General features: G+C 43.9%; 1 protein-coding gene across 4 annotated transcripts in view; it reads right to left on the bottom strand.

Moving 5' to 3' along the window:
- The window catches only part of DDHD2 (DDHD domain containing 2), a 1,375,691-nt gene that overhangs the window by 595,482 nt on the left and 759,559 nt on the right, over positions 1–20,650 (bottom strand). The window lies entirely within an intron of this gene.

The raw sequence follows: 20,650 nt of genomic DNA, 5'->3' as shown, positions 1-20,650 counted from the left end.
TAACGGCTATCAGAAAAATGGTCTTCCATGAAAGAAACTTCAGATCAGAAGTAGCTGCTGGTTCAAAGGGGGAAAGGACCAAGGACTGAAGAGTCATAGTAAGGTCCCAAGGAGCGAAAGAGTCTTTATAAGGTGGCTTTATCGCAGGGTTCCTTTCATAAACACTTTGTATAGCCTATATGAAATTAAAGAACAGTCCTCAAAGCCATTGTAGAAATTGGAAATGGCAGCCAGTTGGACTTTAATAGTAGAAGCAGAAGCTCCTTGTTCAAAAAGTGTAGCTAAAAATTCTAAAACCTTTTTGACCAGAGTGGAAAAGGAATTAAGACCATTACTGTGTGCCCAAACAGAAAATCTGTTCCACTTGTTGTGGTATAGTTTCCTGGTGGAAGGTTTATGGGAAGCCACCAAAATTTTTTGGACTGGAGATGATAGGCTATTTTGCCTGCCGATTAGTGGAACTAGAGAAACCAAGCCGTAAGCTTGAGGTTCTGAAGATTGGGGTGCACTAGTTCCTGAGGATAAGACAGGAGATCTAGATCTGGGTCCAGAATCAATGGACGGTGAATTAGGTCAGGCCACAGAAAGGGGAACCAAACTTGTTGAGGCCAGGAGGGGGCAATGAGGATCACTTTGCTCTTCAAGAAAGGATTTCTTTAAGAAAGGAATCAACAGAAAGGGGGGAAAGGCACAGAGTAGTCCCGAGATCCAACTGTGAAGGACAGCGTCTCTCAGGGACCCCCCCCCCTTGAGAGGGAATTAGGGCAAAGTAGCTGCTGCACTTGTTTAGGAGAGACACAAATAGATCGCAGAAAGGCTGGCCTCATTGATGGAAAATCTTCTCTGCCACTTCGGGATTAAGAGACCACTTGTGAGGCAGGAGAATGCCTCTGCTCATCTTGTCCGTTATCAGTTTTGAACTCCCTAGGATGTGCACTGCTGTTAGAAAATGGTTGGAAGAAATCGCCCATTGCCATATTCTGAGAGTTTCTTGACACAGGGGATAAGACCTGGTTCTGCCCTGTTTGCTGATATACCAGACTACCAACATATTGTCTAACTGAACTGCAAGTGTTACTAGAGGGAGGGCATCTTGAAAGGCCTGCAATGCTAAAAGTACTGCCCTCAATTCTATAACACTGATATGCAGATCAGCCTCCATCGGGGACCAAGTGCCTTGGACTGTTCTGCTCAGACAATGCCCCCCTAACCCCATCTCGGGGGGTCTATATCAGAACATCAAAGTTTTAAAACTATGAATGTTCCAATATCGACCCATTTTAATCGAATGCTAAAAACAGCGAAGCTGCAGAACACCAAATTCTTTCCTAGGGAAAGAATTTGGTTGGCCGGTTCTGTAGCTTTGCTATTTTCAGTGCTGTGGTGGAGATTTACGGGTCGGGCTCAGGTAAGTGTGCGATTGTGTGGTTGTTAGGATTAGGGTGCGGGTTAGGTGAGTTAGGGTTAGGGCCCGGGTTAGGTGAATTGGGTTTAGGGGCAGGTTAAGTGAGTTAGGGTTAGGGCGTGGTTTAGGCGAGTGTGTGATAGTGATGGACCTTAGGGTTAGGGTTTGGGTTAAGGTAAGTGGATAGATAGTAGTGTATGTATAGTTTAGTGTAGGGTTAGTTGTAGGATTATAAGTGTATGTGTGTGTATTGATGTTTTTTTAGGTGTGCTTGTGTTGCGTGTATGTGTTTCGGAATAACACATTTTTTTCCTTGGGGAAAAAATTTGCTGTTCTGAATCTTCGATATTATGTGGTTTAGATATTTTAGGTTCGATGAAATGGCGTTCGCTATTTCATCTTTTGATAACGTGATATAAATGCATCTCGGGGGCATCCATGGTCACTATGGCCTTGGGCTGAGGTAAACAAAGGGTCAGCCTAAGAGAATTTCCTCAGATTCCATCCACCACAATAGGTCCTTCTTGCAATGACTGGTGATTAAAATGGGATGCGTCAAGGGATGAGTCAGAATGGACCATTGGGATGCCAAAAGCCACTGCAGAAGTCTCATGTGAAATCTTGCCAGTGGGACCAGGGTGATGGCTGCTACTATGGACCCCATAGCTTGAAGAACTAGCAGGGCAGATACTATATTGTTGGAAAGAATGGCTTGTATATGGGACCTTATCATTAGCAATCTGTGAAGAGGAAGAGAAGCTGTACAAGTGGTGGTATTCAGGCGGGCTCCTACAAACTCCAAATCTTGAGTCGGACTTAGTTGTGATTTTGTTGGATTCACAGTAATGCCTAGACAAGGAAAGAGATGCAGAATGAAAGCCATTGCTTGATTTAGTAGATGCCTAGTGAGAGTGGTGATGAGCCAGTCATCTAAGTATGGAAACACCCAGAATCTGTGCAGGCTCAAGTGGGCTGTTACTGCTGCCATGCACTTGGCAAACACCCTGGGGCTGTGGTGAGACCAAAGAGCAGCACTCTGAATTGGTAGTGCCTTGTTCCTAGCCAAAAGCAGAGGAACTTTCTGGAGTGCTTGTCCAATTTTATGTGGTAATAAGCATCCCATCCTGAACGTCTACGAAGCACATCCAATCGTCTTCCACTAAGAATGACAGGCTAGACTTAACCCTGACCATCCGAAATTTTGTTTGCTGAATAAATTTGTTTAAAAGGCTGAGATCCAGGCTTGGTCTCAAGTCTCCTGTCTTTTTTGACACCAAAAAGAACCTTGAATAAAATCCGGATCCTATCTGGTCTGGTGAGACTTTCTGAATGACTTTTTTCTTAGCAACCTTTGAATTTCCAGAGTTGCATGGTCCCTATGATTGGATGGAACTTCGGGAATTCTTCTGCCTAATCTTGGAAAGAGTGTGAAAGGGAAGTAGTATCCTCTGGCAATAATCCTTTGCACCCAAGTATGTGTGGTTATTTGTCATCAGGCAAGGACAGCCTTCCCCCACCTGCCTCCAGAGGCAAGCAATTGGGCACCCTTTCAGACGCACTGGTAGGGCTTCTCTGAGGAAGAACCTCTGGAACCCTGATTTTGCGAGCCACCTCTGCTGCGGGGTTGGCGTCTTCCATTAGAGCTTCCCCCTCTGCCCCGAGGGGAGCCATTGCCATGTGTGTCCTGAAATGGCCCTTGGGATTTTTTGAACCACACCTTCCCACTCCTCTGGTTCCTGGAATAGGACCGCTGGGGAGCCAAAAAACATATGTCCACAGTCTTTCCATCTTTGTCACACCTGACCAGGGGTTTCTCTGATTTTGGGGCCACACAAAGACAATCCATCAAAAGGAGCATTGATGAATGAAGACTTAAATGGTTCCACAAACTCACACAAGCACATTCAGGCATACCTCCTTATGGCAATACCAGAACCCACTGCCCTATTCATCCCTTCAGCTGCATGTGCAATGAGCCTCATGGACAAGTTGGAAATGGACTTCAGGATCGTTAGCTGGGAGGTCACTTTACCTTGAACTTCCTCAGACACAGCTCCTGCAAGGATATCCGACAGCTCCTTGATCAGATCCCTTTGGAGTCTAGTAAAATGTGCCATAAAACTCAAGGACCTTAAAAGGAAGGTCAATGAGGCATACACCCGCTTTCCAAATCTGTCCACCACCCTGGACTCCCGGTTAGGGGATGAACAGTGGAACTCTCTTCTGCAAGTTCCTTCTTGTTGGCTGCTGCAACCACTATGGCATCTACTGCTAATCCCTTAGCCCAATACTGATGGTCCTCTGGCACTGTAAGAATTTTGTCTGGTCTCCTAAGGATAGGCACTATGGAGTCAGGGGCCTTCCAAGCCCACTGTGCGATCAATTAATGAGATTGTCAGCAGGTGGGGTCACCCAAGAGATAGATGGGTGAGCACCAAAGGCTTGCAGGTACACAAACTCCTCCCAGGTAGAGTATTTAGGCTTCCAGTCTCCTCTCTGCTTCAGGATTTCCAGAATGAATCTAAAGGAAATGTCTTCTAGAGGTGACCATGGGGAACCCTCCCTATCATTGAAGTCCTTGTCATTTGTGAGGGATTCTTCTGGGGAATCCAGGTGTTTCCTCTTACAAGTCTTCTTCCACGGCACCTCCTCAGTGGGAAGCTCTGTGGAGGACTCAGAAAAAGAAGGCCCCTGTGCAGGGGCATCCTGCAACCTTGGTGCTCTCGCTGTCTGGGTGTGGAGTCTGGAGGAAGCTCTAGGCGAGCAAGGGTCTCAGGCTTAAACTCCAATAGGGAATGGGCCATCTGAGAACCTGCAGAGGCCAATGCCCTCTCCATCACCTGGAAGGCAGGTTCCCCCCAAAGAGGGATGGGAGCCCGGAACAGAGAAAAACAACCTTGGAATCGTGGTCCCACCCACTCCAATGAAACTGCCCCCAAAGTTGGAACTGGGGAAGAACCCACATGTGCCAAAACTTCAAGAGTCAAGGGTGGGTCCGAAAAAAAAAAAAATTGGAGCAGATCCAAGCTCCTCAGATCCGGCAGCGGAGCTACTACCCCAGGAGTCCATTGGCTCCAATGGAGTCGAGGAACTCAAGGCAGAGTCTAGAACTGAAGTAGAACAGACTGTTGAGACTGGAGCAGCTGGAACCAGAGGAATTGGAGTCATAAACTCTAAACCCTTGGAGGAGGTTAGAGGAGGAAAAGTCAGTGGAGTCCTAGAAGAGGTCCCATCTCCAGGAGGGAATGAGGCTCGATAGACAACTGACATGAGGAGCTGGTCCACCAACCTCACGACATCAACTTCTGTCATACTCCCGGAGGAATGAATAGAAAGGGTTGAGGGAGATTCAGGTCAGTCTAGAAAGGGGCTTGGAAGTTGACCCACAAAGGGATCAATTGAGGGAGAATACTTTGTCATGCGGGGCCTGGTTTCAAAGTTACAAATGGCACTGGGGAAGGTATTAGTTCCAAAATTTTGCACAGAGCCGCTAACTGGACCGGCACAGATGGAGCAGGAAGAACCGTTGGTACCGTGGTGACTGGCACAAAGACCTGCGGCACAGAAGTCATTACCACAGACTGCCAAAGAGATCAGTTCCTTGTATTTGTCAATTGCCAATTTCAATTCTGCGGGAAGCATGTGAACCAAAGATTTGTGCTTCTTGGCTGCCAGGGCCGAAGAGGATGCTGGCACAGAGTGACTTCTCTTCTGCCCATGGCTAGATTTAGAAGAAGAGGGTGAAGAAGGTGAAGATACATCAAACTTGGATAAAGTCTCTTCAAAGGAAGTTTTAATTACATCTTTTAAAATCAGCTTATTTTTTTTTCAAGGAGGGCCTGGTGACTGAAGACTTGACAAACAGCACACTCTTCCTGCAAATCCACCGGACCCAAGCAGTAAATGCAAGAGGAATGCCAGTCAGAGTTGGGCATCTTCCCTCCACAATCCTGACACTGTTTGAAGCCAGTTGTTCCCCTAGATTTGTCTGCTGTATTGAAGAAAATTATCAACTGCAGACACACTCATGCACAAGAGGGAGAACACACACACAGATTAGAAGGGAAAGGGGCTACCAACAATGGTAGGCCAGAACTACCAAAAGGTAGGGGAAAGGAAAGAACTACCAAGGATGGTAGAGAAAAATACCACAAGGTAAAAGCAGCACACTCGCACGCAGAAAGGAACTATGACAGTACAGAAAGGAAACTGTATATAAATATTATTTTGGAAGGGAGGATGGAATAAACATGCTAAAGCTAAACTGGGTAGAAATATAGATAAAGTATAGATGTATTTCTATAAGATTTAAAGTACTCGAAAAAAAAAAATAATAAAAATACACTTAGCTGATGAAAGTCTGGCTGACGCGACATTGTAGAAGAGTGGCAAATGAGATCTGAGGTAATCCTGAGAGAGGTGTTCTAGGTAGAGACTTAGCTCAAGAGCTTTTGGTTCTCATGAGCTGTTATAGTGGCCGAGCTGGTTCAGAGGGTCAGAACAGAGAAGATTGACATCAGATCGTAAATTTAGAGAAATGTGTATCCCTCAAACGACTATTACAATGGAAAGGCACATGTTTTACACAATAAATCAAAAGCTTGTTGAAACTATAGCAGCATATATTACTGACTTAAGAAATAAAGCAAAACCATGCAGATTTAGAGATCTGAGCGATGAGCTGATAAAAAACAGGTTTGTGTGTGGTGGTAATAATGATGCAGTGAGAAACATTTTGTTTCGAGACAGTGATTTAATATTGAGCAAGGCCATAGAGATTTGTCAAATATATGTACTTACAGAAAAGCACACAAATATGCTTATGAATCAGAAAAATATGCACACAGTATCTACCAGTGCGAATGTTGATAGTGTGCAACATAAGGTTGGGTGCAAACGAAATATAAACCAAGAGGCAGTGCTACATCTAACTTTAGTTATAAACCGAATGGGGCCTCTGCAATGAACCTTATTATTAACTGCTGTAACTGTGGAGGCAGTCATGAACCTAAACAACAGAAGTGCTTAGCTTTTGGTCAGCAATGTCACAAATGTAAAAAGTGGAATCATTTCAAAAGGCTTTGCAAGTTTAAGGTGGCACCTACTTTTATTAATTAAACGAGAGCATTCGAAGAAGCAATTAGATCAGACAGAGAGCTGTGAGCAAACTTTATATGTTGATGGCATCTCTGTGATTGATGAAACAGTTAACACAGTAGATTATCAGTTGGCAGCAAAGAGTGAAATATTCTGTACTGTTCGGATTAATGCAAAACATTTAGAGTTTAAAGCAGACACTAGATCCAAGTGCAATGTTACATCAGCACAAATGTTTGCTAAAATAAGAGTTGGTGAGAAACTTGATTCAACGAAGTGTGCAAAACTAGATGTCCTTCAAGAATGCAACTGCAGTCATAACATATGGGTTGTCCTGCCTCAGGCAGCCCTCGGTCGGCCGTATTCCAAAGTCTGGGTCCGACGTCGGCTGATGTCGCATTTCTCTCCGACGTCAGAGTGGCTGGAGTATATAAGCATCAGCCGACGCCATCTTCTTCAGTCTTTCTTGCAGCGCAGTGCCCGAAGCAGAAGCAGAAGCAGTTCGCAAGTGCCGGTCGGTCAGCTCCTGTATTCTTCGAAACCGAAGTCATCAAAAAAGCTAAGTACCCCGTTGGGGACCTTTTCTTGCCTCAGCCGATGTCAGAAATTACTGAAAAAGTAAATAATTGTTTGTCTTGTGGTAAACAAATACCTCATAAGGATTTCCATTCTTACTGCCTCCCTTGCCTTGGCCCAGACCACGACGTCTCGGCCTGTGCCGCCTGTGCTCGCTTCAATAAGCGCACTCTCAGGCGCCGGGCGGAGTTCGCTGAAGACTTTTTCGGCGAAAGATTTGATTATATAATGCCGTCGGAACAACCGACAACGCATACTCTAAAGCGAAATGACCGGGACCGACAACCACGGCCCGCGTCCACCACTGACACGACGCCAAAACTTACGCGAGTGCCCGGTTCCCTCTGAGGAGGTTATTCCACCGCTTGAACCGAAGACACGCGTACCGATACCTCCGATGCGGAGGCCACTCCGACGCCAGTTATTGATTTTCCTCCGGATACTGAAACCGAGGAAATGCCGAGACCATTGCTGTTGATAAGGTCACTCCTGCGTGGAGCGGCTAGGCCTCCCATGTCCATGTCTATCAAGGCCTACACACGTGCTAAGGCAGCCAGCAAGGCCAAGCATCTTACTACTAAAACCTTACCTCAGCCTACTCCTGAAAGTCAAATCATGTCTTTGGCCGCAGATTTAATTTCCCCGATCAGAGGTTCCCAGGCCCATCCTGAGAGAGGATCCCAGCCTCCTCCTGATAAGAGGCCCAGGGTTGAACCCTCTGTCCCTCTTTCTTCAGATGAAGATTCTGAGGACTCTGTTCACTCCGAAAGCCAGGAAGAGCCCTTCCAGACCTATGAGGATTCAGATGCAGAGGACTCCATTCCCTCGGCCTCTCCTCCTGAGGATATTTCTTTTGGGGAAGTTCTGCATTCCATGAGGGAGCATTTTCAGTGGCAAGGCCAGGAATATTCAGATTCCAGAAAGCGCCTTTGAACATTCCTTAAAAAACCCCAACACAGACCCTTAGCTATTCCTCCTGTGCTTGATGTTTTGGATGATCTATACTCTGACTCCAGTGTTACCCCTGATACTCTTCCTCCTGCTCCTGTCAAGCCTGACAGATACTATAGGGTCCCAGAAACCCATTCTCATTTCTTTAAGGCCCATGCTGTTGATTTAGAAACAATTTCCCAAGGGCCTAAAGGGGTTTCAGCTACCACCTCCAAAAATCCTTTGCCTTCCGACAGGGAAGCAAGGTCCTTAGAGAGATGAGGAAGAAGGTTTACACCTCCACTACTTTATCTATGAGAGCTCTCAATTGTCTCTTTCACATGTTTCAATATCAGGATTTCCTGTTAGATGATTTACAGAAAAAATTGGCCTCTCCTGAACCTTTAGATAGGAAGTCTTTGCAAGAGGCTGTTCATAATTCTCAGCAGGTTAGCAATCACTTTCTACAGTGTGGATATGATGCATTGGAAGCTTCATGTGGGGCAGCTATGACAGGGCGGTTATTAAGTAGACATGCATGGTTAAAAGAACAACCTTTACCAGATCATGTTAAGGCAAAACTTCTTGATGCACCCTTGGAAAAGAACAAGCTTTTTGGTGCTAATGCTAAAGATGTGTTAAAGTCCATTGAGGAAAAAGCCAAGTCAGTTCAGACAGTCAAAGATTTCCTCCAGGTTCAGCCACCCAGATTCAGCAGGAACTGTCCTTCTAAAAACTGGTCCTTTCCTAATCCTGAAAGATTTCAAAGGGGCAAAAACAGGCGTGCCCGAGGAAGAGGGCAATACAGAGGATCCTACAGGGGACGACAATGGCAACCAGCAAACCAAAGAAGTGACACAGGGGTTTCTCTTACCCCGCAGGGACAATCTCAATGACTTTCCTCTAGTTCCACTGACCAAGGAGCAAACAGAAGCTCCTTTGGGCGGAAAATTATCTTTGTTCTCAAAAAAATTGGCACAAACTGACAAAAGACAAATGGATTTTGGACATTATAGACCACGGTTACAGGTTCCATTTTCATAACTTGACAAGAAAACAGGGCATGCCAAACCTTCCACAAAATCAGAGGGCAGAGGCTATCAAGCAAATTTCTCTGCTTGCTCAGATAAAAGCAATAGAAAAAGTTCCACAACAAGAACAAGGTCAGGGGTTTTATTCAAGACTGTTCCTTGTTCCAAGAAAAGAAACTCAATGGAGACCAATACTGGACTTGTCCACTTTAAACACTTTTCTCATAGTACCAAAGTTTAAAATGCTGACTCTACAGCAACTCCTTCCCATGCTGGACAAGGGGTCTTGGCTGATTACTCTGGACCTCAAGGAGGCATGCCTGCATGTCCCTATCAGACACAGCTGCAGAAGATACCTCAGATTTCTTGCAGGGCCAGAGCATTATCAATTCTCAGCATTGCCATTTGGCTTATCTACTGCGCCCAGAGTATTCACGAAATGCCTGGCATCAGTAATTGCTCATTGCAGGCTCCAGGGGATTCAAATCTACCCATACCTGGACGATTGCCTCATACAAGCGGACGACAAACTAACCTTGACAAAAAACTTGAATTATGTCATACACTTGCTACAGGCTCTGGGATACACAGTCAACTTTCAAAAGTCAAGACTTCAGCCATCCCAGCAAATACCCTTCTTAGGAGCCAAACTAGACACAGCTTCTCAAATGGCTTACCTGACAGAAGACAAGCAAAAGAAGTTAACTCATTACTTCAAAAGTTTAGCAAAGCTCACCCAGATGACTGCAAGGAGATTCCTACAGGCCCTGGGTTACATGGCATCCTGCATTCTCCTGGTTCCACTAGCAAGACTACACATGAGAAAGCTTCAATGGTACCTAAAAAGCTTATGGTCTCAACACAGCAACAACCTGGAAGCAACTATACCGCTCATTCCATGTCTTCAAAAGGAATTTCTACGGTGGGCCACAGTAAGCCAGTCAAACACAGGTATGTCGTTCAAAAAACCTCAGATAACACAGACCATGACCACAGACGCCTCAGACCTTGGATGGGGGGCGCACATGGAGGGCAGATGTATTCAAGGACAATGGTCTCCAAAGGAAACACATCTGCATATCACCGAAAAAGAAATGCTGGCAGTAATGCATGCCATCGAGGCCTTTGGACAACAACTTCAATAAGGCCACCTACTAATACGGACAGACAACACCACTGTGATGTAGTACATAAACAAGCAAGGGGGCACTCATTCTTACCCCCTTTGCAGACTGACAATGAATCTTTGGGAAAAATTACTGAGTCTAAACATACAGTTACAATCCCAGTTTGTTCCAGGCAAAGACAATGTTCTGGCGGACAGTCTAAGCAGGAATTTCCTAGACCCCCACGAATAGACGTTACATCCAGACATCTTTATACGACTCACCTCGACATGGGGCAGGCCGGACGTAGACCTATTTGCCTCCCATCTCAATCATCACTTACAAAAGTTCTGCTCAAGGACATATCATCCACAAGCATGGAAAATAGATGCTCTCTCATTCAACTGGAGCTCCCTAATAATCTATGCATTTCCACCTCTGCCACTGATGACCACAGTGCTACTAAAGATCAAAGCAGAGCAGCCCAAGGGGATCCTAATAGCTCCAGACTGGCCAAGACAACACTGGTACCCACTACTACGGAGCATATGTCACAACAAAACGTGGGCCCTTCCCCAATGGCCCCAACTTTTGACTCAACACAACTTCAGGACAGTTCATCCCAACATCCAGACGCTGCAGCTAACAGCTTGGGAGATCCCATAAATAACCTCAATTTACCTCTCTCCAAGGAAGTTCAGCGGATACTAACAGAAGCCCGCAGACCATCCACCAGAAAGGCTTACTCAGCCAAATGGAAGAGATTCAGCATTTGGAATACCAACAAGGGTCATGCTGCATCACTTTTGAGCATTCCACTCATTCTGGAATACTTGGCAGATATGCTACATAACGGACTCTCATACTCTTCCATAAAAATACATGCTTCAGCTATCTCAGCTAGATACAACACTGATCCACCTGTGTTTTCACATCCTTTGTTAAGGCAATTTCTTAGAGGAATCAAGAATATAAAGCCCCCAAGAAAGGCACCAGTACCAGCTTGGGACCTCAATTTTTTTTTGTCCTAGAAAAATTGACTCTACCTCCCTTCGAGCCAGCAGCTTCTGTGGATTTACAATTTCTTTCCTGGAAGACAGCTTTCCTGTTGGCCATTACCTCAGCAAGAACGGTTTCGGAATTACAGGCCCTAATGGCAATACCACCGTTCATAACTTTTCACAGAGACAGGATCTCCTTACGAACCAACCCTACCTTTCTGCCTAAAGTGGTTGGTATCTAGGGTTTCTTTAAATCAAGCAATTCACCTGCCTACTTTCTTTCCCAATCCTGAGAACAAAGGGGAAAGACTGTTACATACCTTGGACATTCACAGACAACTTCGCTACTACCTAGACAGAACCAAGACCAGTAGGAAGTCTGATCAGCTTTTTGTAGCTTACGCCCCTGGAGTACAAGGAAAAGCAATTTCCAAACAGACAATTTCAAAATGGATTGGACATTGCATCAGATTCTGTTATTCCTTCCATGGAAAGAGTGTGCCAGCCAATGTCAGACCACACTCCACCAGAGCTACAGCCACCTCTACAGCATTCTTAAGAGGGGTGCCTACAAAAGACATTCCAGAAGCTGCTACATGGAGCTCCGTGCATACATTTTCCAAACACTACAACCTCCCTTTATATTCCAGATCCAGAGCAGACTTTGCTTCGGCAGTCCTGCAGGGATTGATAGCTACACCATCCTTTTCTTAGAGCATACCACATCCCCCAGCTAAGCTATGGTATTCAACCCATATGTTATGACTGCAGTTGCATTCTTGAAGGACATAGTACAGTTTTGTACCTACCATAAATGTAGATGTCCGATAGATATGCAACTGCAGTCGGGTTTTCCCTCCCTCCTTCCCCTCTATGCCTTGGGTCCATTCTTCTCCCTGTTATCCTTAGCTGGGGATATCTGTTATGGTGTATCTGTTTATTGCTTGCAAACCTATTATTGTCCTCCAATTTGATTACAGCCTTCCTTGGAGGGCACCTGGCATCTGGGGCAAGAAACACTGAAGAAGATGGCGTCGGCTGATGCTTATATACTCCAGCCGCTCTGACATTGGAGAGAAATGCGACATCAGCCGACGTCGGACCCAGACTTTGGAATCCGGCCGACCGAGGGCTGCCTGAGGCAGGACAACCCATATGTTATGACTGCAGTTGCATATCTATCGGACATCTACATTTATGGTAGGTACAAAACTGTACTTTACTTATGGTGATGAAGAGATTCAGACTGATGGTGCAGTAATTCATTCATGCCATTTTGCTGGAAACAGCTATGAGTTGCAGTTTTACGTACTCAAAAGACACATGCAGTCATTGTTAGGCCTTAAGGACAGTTTGAGACTGGGACTGATTTCATTTAATAAAGAGGTCCACCATACAAGTCTGAACAACCATGATAGTTTTACACAGAATATTTTCAGTGAATATGCTGATATTGTCACAGACGAGCTTGGCAAATTTCCAGTCACATATTCCATGAAGTTAAACCAAGAAGTAAGCTCAGTTGTCAGACCAGCAAGAAAGGTTCTGGTAGCAATGCAGAGCAAAGTAAAAGCACAGCTTGACAAAATGGTGAATTTAGGTGTTCTAACTCCAGTAAAAGAACTGAATAAATGGGTATCCTCCATTGTTGTAGCCCATAAGAAAAGCTTAGATGATATTCGAAGATGTATTGATCAAAGAGATTTAAACAAAGCGCTTAAACATCCTCATCATTCAATGTGCACTACAGAAGTAGCAGCTGCTATCATGCAAAATGTCACTGTTTTTTTTGCCTTGCTGGATCACAAGTCTTTATTGTTGACCACTTTCGGTAAACCATTTGGTCGATAACAGATTTTTGAGAATGCTATTTGATGAGCTCATGCTGGAAGATATAATCATCATGAACGGTTCTAAAGGGGTAATGCCTAAAGGTTTACTATTGTTTGTGCGAATGACATTCTGTCAGCTGCAATGTGCCGAAAAACAAAATGTCGAACGCACAAGCACTTTTGCACCAGATAGTCGACTCCACTTATGCGAATGCACAACCGCATTCGCATAAGTGGAATTTGACCATCTGCATAGAGATCGCGGTACAGTGGGGAGTGGAAATTCATCCACATCCCCACTGTAGTGCGATCTTGGAGTTAGAATATATAAGGGGGGGTGCAGCCCCCACATGGGGGGTGTAGGGGGCTTGCCCCCCTTCAAAAACATGACAGCTGTATAGGAGTTTGATTTACATTAACTCCTATACAGCTATCAAGTGGTGGTTTCGACAACAAAGTCGAGTCAAATGCGTCGAGCGTTTGGTTTGACATTGTGTATGTAATTTTTTTTTACTTTTAGTATTACCATTCGTTTATTTGAACGGAAAATGTTTTTCCATTTGAATAAACAATAGTAAACCATTCCTAAAGCATTACAACATGATATACCCAAATTTTGCATTGTGATCACCCGGGTACTGATATTCAACCAAAAGAAGGGCAAGAGGCATGGTATTTTGGCCTTCTATGTCAAAAAATATACAGAAGGAAATTCTTGCATGTTTTATTTGCAACTGTACTAAATCGCACCAATAAAAAGAACCACTTCAACTAAACCAGATTCTTGAACTACCATGGTTGACAGTTGCTACTGATATTTTCGAATGGAATGGTCATTATTATTTAGTGTTAGTAGACTCTTATTTTAATTGGTTTGAAATTGACCTTCTTCTAACTTAACATCCAGCACTGTCATTACAAAACTGGAGAGCCATTTTTTTGTTCAAGATAGTACGCACAAAGTTGAATCTGACAATGGTGCACAGTTTACAAGTCAGTAGTTCAGAATTTTGCTGAGTCTTGGGACTTTGTCCATATTACTAGTAGTCCTGAGTATCCAAAGTCCAATGGATTAGCTGAGCTTGCAGTTCAAAGTGCAAAATACTTGTTGGAGAAATCCAGGAGAGATGGTACTGATGTTTTTCTACTTAATCTCAGAAACATTCTTTGAGATAATTTGCTTGGTTCACCTGCTCAAAGACTGATGTCCAGACAGACTAGAACAACTCTTCCATTCTGTAAACAATTATTGATTCCAAATGCAAAGAACAGTGTGGTCAAGATGCAACTTTTAAAAAAATGCCAATCACAAAAGTTGTATTATGATAAATCCAGCAAACCTTTTAGACCATTAAGACAAGGAGACACTGTGAGAATGCAGACATCTAAATGATATGACCGAGTGGGAATTGATAAAAATATTTGAAAAGAACTGAGATCTTACATTGTACAATCTGATGGAATAGATTTCAAAAGGAATTGAAGACGCATACTACCAGCCTCTGAACCAGTGACGCAGCAGATTGCCTGTGCCAGAGACTCAATTTCTCAGAGTGACTCTATACTTGTCCAAATTCCAGAGGACAGTGTACTTTCTTCAAGTAATCCTGATGTAATCCCCAAAGCTCCAATTGTAAAAAAATCCCCAGAGACTGTCCCTGTTGCTAAACCCAGTCAAAGTTTTTATGTGACCAGATCGGGTAGAATTTCCAGACCCACTCCGAGATACACAGCAACTTGGACTTGAATTCATTTTTTGTTAAATGTTAATGTGATATCTAGCATGTAAAATGTCTTGTTCTCCTATTGCATGTAGAACAAATCAAAGGAGGTGGATGTAGATCATTGTGTGTATTGCACCTAACCTAGTCAGCCACTGTAGCTAGAGAGCACGTGCATATAAGCTCCTGAGCATGTGCAAGACCAGAGCCATTTTGTATAGTCAGAGTGAATAAAGGCATGAATGGAGATGCACATGCGGGTGTGCTTGAAGTATTGAGGAAGTCAGCTTAAATATATGTTCCAGTTACAGCTCCTGATATGTTTATGTACAATAAACAACTTGAACCCATCACAGTGCCTCATTGTCTCATCTGAATACAAGAGACATGCAACACCAACCATCAGCCATAAGAGAAAAGATGAAACACACTAGCATGCACATAGTATGATCAAAAATATTGGCTGACTAAACTAGTAAATAATTCTTACCATAAATGCAACTATACTAAACACCACTATAAGTATTTCAAGAAAAATCTATGAAAAAACAGAATTAACTATTATCTAAACATCTAATCTACCTAAGAAAATATTATAGGTAACTATACACTAAACTAGACAGGGTAAATCTCTCTTGGTAAGGGAGGAGTTGGTAGTGGTTTTCAGTTAGCAATAATCACAAAGATATGCAGAAAAGGAGCCCTTGGATGCACAATGAACACTTCAGGGGCAAACGAGATCTGGTGTAGTAGGGTGGGAACCAAGGAATTATGGGTAGGGGAGGAGTCAGAGCCCTGGAACTGAAAAACTTTAAGATCGGTGCTGAGGTCAGATTCAGTCAGATCCAACAACCTACAGATGAATCGGACAAAAATAAACATTGGATGCCTTGCTTTATCCAAATAATATCTGAACTCTCTATGTAGGTCCAAGGTGTGGAGAACCTTCTCATTGGCAGACTGCAGAGAAGGAAAAAAAGTAAGGAAGCTGAATAGACTGATTAAAGGACAACTCATTATCCACCCTGGACATAAAATAAGGATTTGTACAAAGAAAAACCCTGTTTCTGTGAAAAATTAAAAAAGGAGGAATGTCCATAAGAACTTGAAGCTCAGACACTCTCTTGCATGAAGTATGAGCCAACACCAGAACAGCCTTCAAAGTACAAAGTCGCAAGGATGCTGAGCTGGCATGCTGAAAAAGAGCCACAGTCAATTTTTCACGAACAAAACTGAGGTCTAAAGGAGGAGGAATAGATCTTCTCGGGGGCATGATAAGAATGCATTTCAGAAATTGTCTGACCTCAAACTGAGAGGCCAAAGGAGGGTTTCAGTGTAGACAAGCAGAGATAGCTGATAGGTGAATTATGCCAAGCCAGCAAGGAGGAGATCACACAAATAAGAGAGTAACAAAGGAATCCCCTACTGAGGAGGTATCCTGTTTGTGAGAGAGGCACAAAAAACAGAAAATATTTTCCATTAGGCGTGCATGATTTTCTTGTAGTTGGTTTCCTGGCCTCCTGCAGAACCCGCAGCACATCCTCAGAAAAGACATGGCTAAAAGTGTAATTTGAAGAGTGGAGAGGTGAGGATGGATAAGAGATCCCTTCTCTTGTGTGGGAAGATCCACCTGTGAGGTAACTTGTGGCGACTGCCCCTGGCTAGATAAAAAAAGAAGGGTGAACTAGTGCTGTCTGGCCAAAAGGGAGTCACCTACAAGATTTTGGGAGAGTCCTGCTTGTCTTGTGCAGAACTCTTGGCAGCAGAGGAAGAGAAGGAAAGGCATACAGAAACATTCCCTTCCAAGGACAAGCCAGGGTGTCCACTTTCTAAACCAGAGGACTTGGTACTCTTGAACAGAATAGAGGAGGTTGCCTGTTCTGTCGGGAGGCAGAAAGATCTACCTGAGGAATACCCCACCAATGGACTATGTCCAAAAACATATATCTGTGTGAAGCATCAATTCATGAGGCTATGTTCTGGGCCTGCTCAGAGAGTCTGCCACTAAGACTGTGCTCTGAAGGAATGTAAACTGTCTAAACAGTCATCTGAAAACTGATTGCCAGATTCAAGGCCTGAAGAGCTACCCTGTAAAGGAGAAAAAACCTCATACCCCCTTGCTTATTGATATACCACATCATGGTGGTACAGTCTGTGATGATTTTTCATGCAACCAGGGAGAAAAAGAGGATGAAAGGCATGTAGAAACAGAAGGAGAGCTCTCATCTCTTTTATGTTGGTATGATCTGACCTCTGAAGAAGAGGCCAGAGACCCTGAACCATCATAGGGCCACAAGAAGCACCCCAACCTAGGTCTGAGGTGTTCATGAACAATTTATGGGAGGAAATGGAACATGAAAGGGCAGTCTCAGATTGACAGAAATTTGCTGAATTCCCTCTGGAGCTCGAGTTTGAGACAAGGAAGCAAAGGAATAGGCAACTCCAGGAGTGGCAATGTTGAAAACACACAGATATGAGGTACAACTGAAACTTCTTCATATGAAGCCTGGTAAGAGGAAGCATGTTATGGCCTCCACCATTCCCATGCTTCCTCATATGGAGCCTGATAAGAGGAAGCATGGGAATGGTGAAGGCCATAAACCCCAGAATCCTGAGAAATTACCTGGCCATGAGAGAGGACAGAGGAAGAGGAGACTGGAAGAAGGTTGCCAGACATAAAACCTTAGCAGTAGGATGAGATAACATATTAATGGTCAGAATACTGCAAATGAGTAACATGTGATCTTGGGAGGGCATAAACCTCTTGAAATTGATGGTGAACCCCATACTTTGTAACAGACAAATGGTAAAGTGAAGATCTTGCAGAAGACTGCTGGGAGAAGAAGCCTAAATAAGCAAGTTGTCTAGATGAGGAAAAGGAAATATCTACATCCCTCAAAGTCTGCAAAAGGCAATGACTGGAGCGAGGCATTTGGTGGATATCCTTGGGGCAAAAGAAAGGCCAAAGGGCAAAGCAGAGAACTGAAAATGAGAGGAAGAAACAGAGAAACAAAAATGTCCTGAACTGAGGGTGAATAGGGATGGGAAGACAGGCATCCTTAAGGTCTAAAGAGACAAAGAAGGCCTGGTGAGAAGAGGAGGAAACAAAGTTTGAAAAGACAACATTCTGAAAGAACAGACCATGAGAAAATTGTTGAGGAAAGAGATGTCCAGAATTGGTCTCCATTCCCCTTCCTTTCAAGGAACCAAAAACATTTGGGAGTAAAAACCCCTTCCCACTTAGGTGGGTGAAACTGGTTGAATGGTACCCTGATTCAAGAGGGACTGCAAAACCTCTGGGAAAAGAGAGCGTTGGTCTGGAGGAGGCTGCAGAATGCCAGAAAAGGGGGTAAGAGATTTCCATATCATGAAATCCCTATGACAAATGACAGACAGCAGCCAAGAGTCTCAGGTGATCTGTTGCAAATATGGGAAAGGCAGAGAAAGGTGGACAGACAAGGGGACATGGCTGAGGACAGAAAGCAAAATGTCAAACAAACAGGTTGGACCTGAAAAGAGAGTTTATGAGAAGTACAAGTCTGAGTGGACTTAACAAGTGGAAAGCTCCTGGATCCCTTCTTACCTTTGGGAGGGTGATGAGTCTACCTACTAACAAAGGCAGACTTAGAAGGGGAATGCCTCTGAAATTTGGGTATAGGGGAGACAAAACTATTCAAGTTCCTTCATGGTCTTACACTTATCCTGGAGGGACTTGAAAAGGGTCAACAGCAGCTGTGGCAAAAGATTTTTATTATCCAGAGGAGCATCCAAAAGTTTGGCTTTAACATCATCAGGCAAGACCTGAAGACCAACTCAACAATAACGCCTCATCACACAATGAAAAGCAGCAACCCTGAAAGAGGCATCAGCAGCATTGTAACTGCATTTTATGGTGTGACAAGCAACCTGGAAAGTGAAACTAAGCAGGGAAAGAGCTGTGGCTTTCCTTCTGAATCAGGCAGATCAGATACAATCTTAGCTACCCGAGAAAGGAGAGCGAAGACATACTTGGTCATGCAGGTTTGGTACTTAATAGCCCGAAATGACAAGGTGGCAGCAGTATATACTTTTTACCCAACCTTTCCATAGCTCTACTATCCTTATCAGAAGGAAGGAGCTTAGAAGAAGGCAAAAGTTTAGAAGGCTTATCAGTTGAGTCTGAAACCACAGAAGAGTCAGCAGAGGAACATTTAAACAAGAACTTGCAGTCCTCAGGAACTCTGCAGAACCTGTCAGGTTTCTTAGGGGCCAGGGGATATAGAAGCAACAGAGGTGGTGTCCAAAAATGTTGCCAACACAACAAAAACTGCAAATGGCTTAGAAGCCTCCATTTGTAAAAGCTCATAGCATTTATTTTGAATCTTAAAGACCTGGGAACAATCCGACTTAAAGTACTCCATCATACAAGCAATAGCATCCCAAAAGATAATTCTTCCAAGGGGGAATACGGGCTCAAAGAATCCTCTTCCACTGAACCATAGATTAGAGGAGAAGGAATATGAGATGAGTATGGAAAGGATTCCTCCACAGAATCTAGGTCATCATCTGAGGAATCCTGTTCCATTGTCCTCGTAACAGGGAAGGAAGACCAGGAAGAAGCAGAGACTGACGCACTTTGAGGAGGCTTCAAGGCCATCAATACATTAAACAAGCCTTTAGTAAAATCCTGCCATTCACATTGGGGATCTTCAGCAACAGGGGTAAAATACTAGATCTTCTGCTTTTCTTAAGCAGGAAGTCTGCCCTAACAACCCTCAGCAACTCAGTCCCTTGGAGAGATTCAATGATTATAGTAGGAATCTCTTTGCAGACTAAGATTTGAGGAATCCCCCTTGGCCCCTCGGAACTAATCACCCATAGTTCTCCCTCAATGTCCAGAGAAGACACTTGAAAAGCCTCAGAGGATGTGTGAGAAGTTGGATCTATGCTGGCCTCTGATGGGGTGACTGCAGAGGAATCTGATGCAAGCATTAGGTGCTCTTCAGGGTTTTCACTAGATTTTATAGAGATTTCCGGTGAAGGCTGGAAAGCAAAAGGATCAGGCTTACACTTTCTGGCTGTCTTCTTGGAAGATAGCTGTCCCTCAGGATGGAAGGATTCTGCCATAACACCCTCAGCCAATCATTTAAGACACAGGTTCTCAAGGTATATGGAGAGCAAATTAAACAACTTTGGAGGGTCTTAGGGACAAACACTTGACAGACAGAGCACTGTATATGGTTTTGGGAAGCACCTGGGCAAAAAAAAAAAAAAAAAGACACTGTTTGTGATGGTCTGTATGGGGAATCTGCCTCCCACACTGATGATTTCCCTTCTTGAATGACATGAACACAAGTAATAAAATTGAGAAAAAACAGAGAAGAAACCCCAACGAGCTGCTTATCTGAAGAAAGCTTGGTAACCAGCAAGCTGACGGATGCTCATACCAATGTTTAAGAATGGTGGTCAGACTGACGGCAAATAACTTCTTAGTATTAGTGTTTGTATGTCACCTTTATGTCTACACCCTAAGCGGGAGCATAAGTGTGACATACGGCACCTATAAATTCTGAAGGCTTTGGTATACTGGATGGACATTGGGCTATCCTTGGCAGGAGATCCCTTCAGTGAAGAATACTGCAACAGTAATATGGAAGGACATCCTCTGTGGTGGTAATTTAAAACATTTGGGCCTGGTACATCAACCACTAAATATAACAAAAATGCAAGCACTCTGACACATGCACTACTCTAAGCATCACATTAACACTAATGCCACTTTGACTATAATGCTGTTACCACAGTAGATTTACCAGATGCATAATACACACTAATCTGTCATTTACCTTTTGTGGTCATGTATATAAACTCCTGGTGCATGGATAACACATACCTGTACCACAATCTGGCACAGACAAGTCCATGACCTCCTAGTCTGTTACAGTGACACCGCCACACTCTAGTCAGTACCG

Source organism: Protopterus annectens, chromosome 9.part0 (genome assembly GCF_019279795.1).
Source record: "Protopterus annectens isolate FY-2018-M chromosome 9.part0, PAN1.0, whole genome shotgun sequence".
In the NCBI taxonomy this organism is placed as follows: domain Eukaryota; kingdom Metazoa; phylum Chordata; order Ceratodontiformes; family Protopteridae; genus Protopterus; species Protopterus annectens.
The sequence above is the reverse complement of the archived record's forward strand: the minus strand, read 5'-3'. Positions and strand labels throughout refer to the sequence as shown.